Source organism: Dendrobium catenatum, unplaced genomic scaffold, assembly GCF_001605985.2.
Source record: "Dendrobium catenatum unplaced genomic scaffold, ASM160598v2 fragScaff_scaffold_1706, whole genome shotgun sequence".
Taxonomy (NCBI): domain Eukaryota; kingdom Viridiplantae; phylum Streptophyta; class Magnoliopsida; order Asparagales; family Orchidaceae; genus Dendrobium; species Dendrobium catenatum.
Genome location: NW_021320168.1, coordinates 3425 through 9829, shown reverse-complemented (window position 1 = coordinate 9829; position 6405 = coordinate 3425). Strand labels below are relative to the sequence as shown.

At 38.2% G+C, this 6405-nt stretch overlaps 3 pseudogenes; all 3 read left to right on the top strand.

The window, feature by feature from the left end:
- The first annotated feature begins 1347 nt into the window (after positions 1-1347).
- LOC114581395 lies at positions 1348-1466 on the top strand (annotated as a pseudogene).
- Positions 1467-2217: 751 nt separating this feature from the next.
- On the top strand, positions 2218-2336 carry LOC114581390 (annotated as a pseudogene).
- Positions 2337-2712: 376 nt separating this feature from the next.
- Positions 2713-2831, top strand: LOC114581392 (annotated as a pseudogene).
- The last annotated feature ends 3574 nt before the right edge of the window (positions 2832-6405 follow it).

The window sequence follows — 6405 nt, the reverse complement described above, 5'->3', positions numbered from 1 at the left end:
GGCTTTTAGACGACCAAAAAATTTTTTTTTAGTTGCTTAAATTAGCGACACTAATTAGTAATTTGGTACGCTAAAATTTGGACATATTGGCGACCATAATTTTTTCAATTTTAGTGATATTTTAATTTGGATAACTAATTATAATAATTTTAATAGTTAATTTTATTTATATATTTTCACTATATGACAAAATAAAAAGTTGGTCGAAATGAATCAATCAAAAAAATCACAATGCCTATTAATTTCATATAATTTGGATATAATTTGTTAAATATTTTAATAATAAAATTATTATCCTTTATTATGCATTGGCTATAACAATTAGACAATACATCACTCCTTTTATTGAATTAATAAATACTTACATAAATAGAACAAAAAATACAAATTTTTATTAAGCATTGAAGGCCAATAATAATAAAAAGCTTAAATAAAAAATTATATTTTGTTCATGAGTATCATTGGTTAAGAATTTGGCTAGGAAGAAAATAAAAATTGCATTAATTCATATACTTTTACATACATCAATCAATTATACAAAAATATAATATCAAACATCATTAATCATAAAATCATATGTCTTATAATAAATGTAACATCTAATTACTAAAAATATTTATACTTAATTTTTATTTAAATAATAAAAATTACAAAATTTTAATTTTTTCCCTCATATAAAATTATTCAAAAATAAATTACAACATCAATCCTATAATCATGCTAAGGCATCAAATATCTTGTATTAGGTTGAAGTTGAGGCATCATTCAATCATCTCATCAATAAACATTCGATCACGAACTTCAACTTGGAGTACAAGCAAGCAACTACATAAAAAATTAATAAACAAAATTACATAATTTTCAATAATTTTGAAAAAAATCAAGGAAAATTAGGAATTGCATACTGCTATGACATCATGATGCAAGATTCAAAAACCAATTGAGTTATGCAAAGAGCAAGTTCATCTCCTCCTTTTAGTGGCACTAAAGTGATTGGGGTAAGCTACAATCCCATGCAATTTATCTCTTATGCTCGAAACATATGAGGAACTACTTTTTAATGTCACCAGCTAGCAATTGGGTATGTAAGCTCAGCGACGAGGCTACTGCGACAAATCAGCGACCCATATATTTTTGGTCGCTATTTGCTTTAGCGTCCAAATTAACATTTTTAGCGACCAATTTTGTTGGTCGCTAATTACCTATTTTCTTGTAGTGTGCACATGGATCGGGCATGAACCGATGAATAATTCATTTTTAATCCCTTATATTCCATTGAACGAGGATGTGCCAAAATCAACTCTCCCTGGGTGTCTACATAACTATAATTTGAGACCATAAGACTACGGATGCGACCATACCACCACAAGTGCATGGGATCCCAACAAAACTCCACAGTTAAGCATGCTTGAGCGAGAGTAGTACTGGGATGGGTGACCTCTTGGGAATTCCTCATGTCACAAACTTTTTTATAACCATCCATCTCTATTTTGTTTCGGAAGCTCTTCGCCACGGCCCATGAACCACTAAATTTGTTGGCTCGCGGTGTCCCGAGTGAAAAATCTGCATCGAGGGACCTGTGAAGGCGACCGTCAGGTCCCACTATGCGGCCACACTGAAAGCAACAACTTTTCATACAGAAGTCCGTTTAAGCATTATTACCCGATTCCGGAAAGCTTTTCTTGAGCTGGAGTGAGCGCCGATATCCCAGAGGAACATTTGCTAGGCATAAGTCGACAAATAATGCATTTTCGATCCGCTATGGCCATCAGAATGAGGATGTGCCAAAATCACCTCTCCCCCGACATCTGCATAACTATAATTTGAGACCATAAGACAACGGAAAAGCAACCATCCCTCTTTTTTTTCAAAAGCTCTTTGCCACAGCCCACGAACCACTAGCAGTGTCAACTCGCCGCTACCCCAATGAAGAAATCCGTATCGTGGGACCCCCAAAGGTGACCTTCGGGTTCGTGATGAGGCCGCACTAGAAAAGCCACAACTTTCCATCCAGGAGTTCGTTTCAGTATTATGACCCCATTCTGGAAAGTTTTTTCATGAGACGGAGAGAGCGCTGATGTGCTTGACGCACATCGGCCGGGTATGTGCCGACAAATAATGCATTTTTGATCCCCTACATTCCACCGGAATGAAGATGTGCCAAAATCAACTCTCCCCAAGTGCCCGCATAACTATAATTTGAGACCATAAGACTATGGATGCGACAATTCCACCACCAATGCACTGGATCCCATCAGAACTTCGCAGTTAAGCATGCTTGAGCGAGAGTAGTACTGGGATGGGTGACCTTCTGAGAAGTCCTCGTGTTGCACCATTTTTTATAACCATCCCTCCCTTTTTTTTCATAAGTTCTTCGTGACGGCCCATGAACCACTAGCAGTGTTGGCTCGTGGTGACTCGAGCAAAGAAATTTGCATCATGGGACCTGCAAAGGCGACCGTTGGGACCCATGATGCGGCCGCATGGGAAAAATAATAACTTTTTGTCCAAGAGTCTATTTTAGCATTATGACCACATTCCGGAATGCTTTTTTCGAGCCAGAGTGAGTGCTGATGTGCCATAGGCACATCGACCAGCCATGGGTCAATGAATAATGTATTTTTGATCCCCTATGGCCATCAAAATGAGGATGCGCCAAAATCACCTCTCCCCTGGCATCTGCATAACTATAATTTATGACCATAAAACTACGGTGGAGACCATACCAGTACCAGTGCACTATATCCCATAAGAACTTTGCAGTTAAGTATGTTTGGGCAAGAGTAGTACTGGGATGGGTGACCTCCTAGGAAGTTATCTTGTTGCACCCTTTTTTATAACCATCCATCTCTCTTTTTTTTTTTTCATAAGATCTTCGCCACTATCTACGAACCACTAGCTATGTTCGCTCACTGTGACCCTAGCGAAGAAATTCATATCATGGGACCCATGAAGGTGACCTTCGGGTCCCATAATGAGGCCGCATATGAAAAGTAACTACTTTACCCCCATGAGTCCGTTTCAGCATTATAACCCCATTCTGGAAAGCTTTTTTGAAAATGGAGTGAGCATCAATGTGCCAGAACCGCATCGGCTGGGCATGCACCGATGAATAATACATTTTTGATCCTCTATGGTCACCGGAATGAGGATGCACAAAAATCAACTCTCCCTCGATGTCTGTATAACTATAATTGGAGACCATAACACTTTGGGTGTGACCATACCAGCACCAGTGCACCGAATCCCATCAAAACTCCACAGTTAATCATGCATGGGAGAGAGTAGTACTTGTTGCGGATCTATGGTTTATGATTTTGATGATAGCAAACATTCTTATTTCTCTATGACGGCCTTTTTTACTAACATTTCAGGTCCACACGATCAGACTGTAATTTAGAATCAGCTCAAGATTGGGTAGACTAAGTTTGAGTCAGTTTGTACACTTTTTTCCTTTCTTGAGTCTATTTTATTTGGTGTGGCTCCTGATGCTTTGTAACTTGGAAGATTTTCTGACTGTTCCATAGAGTTTACTGTTTTTGGTAACATCATCCGGGATAATAATTATATTGACCTGGACGATCTGTTCGAAAGTAGAAACCTTAATTAGAACATCCTCATTAAAGCAGCCGTTATTATGCAAAACACATCGTCCTGGATGATTCGGTATCGACGAGGATGATAGGCTCAAAACAGAAAGAATCTGCCGCCATATCTATTTAAGAATTACTTATTTTTGGACATCCTCCCGATGGATCATCCAGGACTATAAAATATCATTCAGGATAAGACAAGACAATTTTTCTAAAATTTCTCTGGAATTTATTGAAAGCAATTATGACTTGATTTCACGATCAAATTGTCCGGGATGATTGCAAAATTGTCCGGGATGATATGTTGGACGATTGGACATCGGATAGTTATTTTTCAGGGTGATGTTCAGGACGATATTCCATGATTTATACTGATCATCCAGGATGATATATTTTCGTCCTAGATGATATGAATAAATTTCCTATGATCGTTTCAAATCATCCCGGCTGATTGGGCTTAAATTGTACTGATCGTACAGGACGATATCAGTATCGTCCGGGATGATAATATTGACAGCTTGCACTAATGAGCTCATTTTGAACCCTTCTATTTAAGAGATATCAAGGCACTTTATAAAGTATCTTTGGCAGCCATTACAGCTTCATTCTTTAGGGGAAAACTTGAAGAGAGAGCTTGAAAGGGAGTGAGGAACGGGTGAAGTCTGAGAGGGAGAAGATCCTGTGAGGGGGGACTCATGGGAGTCTGTAGGGGGATTCCACACAGTTGCTCCGGCAGGATTGCACCTTAATACTGTCAAATTCAAGGCTTGTCTCGAGGGAAGTTCACCAAAGAAGAAGATTTTTTTGGTGTCAAAGGACCCAGTGACTCCGCCGCACCGGGGAAGGAGGAAGTGATTTTATAAGGGCTTCTCCGCCTAGCTGTGGGGGCTAAAGGAGAGACACTTCTTTTAGTGTATTTCTTGGAGGGTGCCTCCAAGGAGTGGACGTAGGTCAAGGTTTGACCGATTTGAAGCACAACCTACTCAGCATCAGTCAACTTTGTGATAAAGGCTTCATCATACAATTCTTTGCAAATTCATGCATTGTAAGTTTAAGTAACAACACTATTTTTCAAGGAAAAAGGATCAACAGTATCTACATGCTTGATTTAAATAACATTGAATGTGCTGCTTCATTTTACTTAAAAATAGTGATTGATGATTCATGGTTATGGCACCGTAGACTATGTCATGCAAGTTTGAAAACCCTTAGGAAAGTGACCTAGAAAGACCCAGTTAGAGGTGTCCCCAAACTCAAGTTTTCAAAAGATCACCTTTGTGATACCTGTCAACTAGGAAAGCAAGTCCACTCCACCTTTCACCCCACTAAGGAAATTAGCACCTCTAGACCTTTAGAAGTACTGCGCATGGAAACTATTAGCACTGCTAGCTTGGGAGGGAAAGTCTATGGTTTTGTGATTGTTGATGACAACTCAAGGTTCACTTGGACTAGATTTATTACTCATAAAAATGTGTCTTTTGAGTAGTTTAAAACATTTTCTACTTGGATTCAGAAAAAGCTAGGTTGTGAGATTTTGACCATCCATAGTGATCGTGGGGGAGAGTTTGAGAATGAAAGATTTAGAGATTTTTGTGAGGACAAGGGGATTAGCCACAATTTCTCAGCTCCTAGGACCCCTCAGTAGAACGGTATAGCTGAAGGAAGAACCGGACCTTGGTGAAAGCTGCTAGAGCCATGCTTGTTGAGTATTCACTTCCAAAATACTTTTGGGCTGAAGCGATTAACACAGCTTGCTATGTGTTGAATAGGGTCAACGTTAGAGCCAAATTAGAAAAGATATCCTATGAGATCCTTAAGGGTAGGACACCCAATCTTTCCCACCTTCATGTCTTTGGTTGTAAGGTTTTCATTCACAACAATGGGAAGTCTCTCTTGGAAAAATTTGATCCTAAATCTGATGAAGGAGTATTCTTGGGATATTCTAGTGTTAGGAAGCCTTTTAGGGTGTTTAACAAGAGAACTTTAGTGGTGGAAGAGACTACCCATGTAGTATTTGATGAGTCTGATCCTAAAAAGCATGGAGTTGAGGATGATGATGATATTGGAGAGATTGCTAGTGGAGTAGAAAATTTGGAAAAGGAAGTAAGTCACCAAAACATAGAAGGAGTAGGAGATGTCACCCAAGGAGTAGAAAATTTAGATCTGGAGGAAAGGGTTGGACCTTCTCAGACCTTACCTAAAGATTGGAGATACTCTACAAGTCACCCCAAGGATTTGATCTTAAGATACCCTTCTAATAGAGTTAAGACTGTTAAGATAGTTGCTATTTGCATGTTTTACAATTATGCAACTTGTATAGTTTTGAAGATTACAAATATTATTGTTTCAAATGTGTAGTTATCTCCTAACAATTTTAGAAAGATTTGTATTTACTTTTGTGTGTCCTAATATTTCAGGTTAAACAAGCTCTCAAACACGAAGTCTTCAAATCAAATTCAGCACGAAATACTTTTAGTTTTTTAAGCTTAAAATTATTATTTAAATTGAGAGGGAGTGATTGTAATTGAGTGAATAAAAACATACACACACACATAAAGAGATCATATAAAATTTATACTGATCGTACGGGATGATATCAGTTTGTACGGTACGATCAGACAGTTATCTCCTATTAAGATCACATGGAACGAATAGGAACTGGCTTGAAAAATTTTTTAAGTCCTATTCGTCCGGGGCAAAATTAAAAAAAGTACGGGACGATTGGCTCTCTGTAAGATTTTCGTCCAGACAAAATTAAATTATCATACATGACGAATTGCTCTCTGTAAGATTTTCGTCCACACGAAATTAA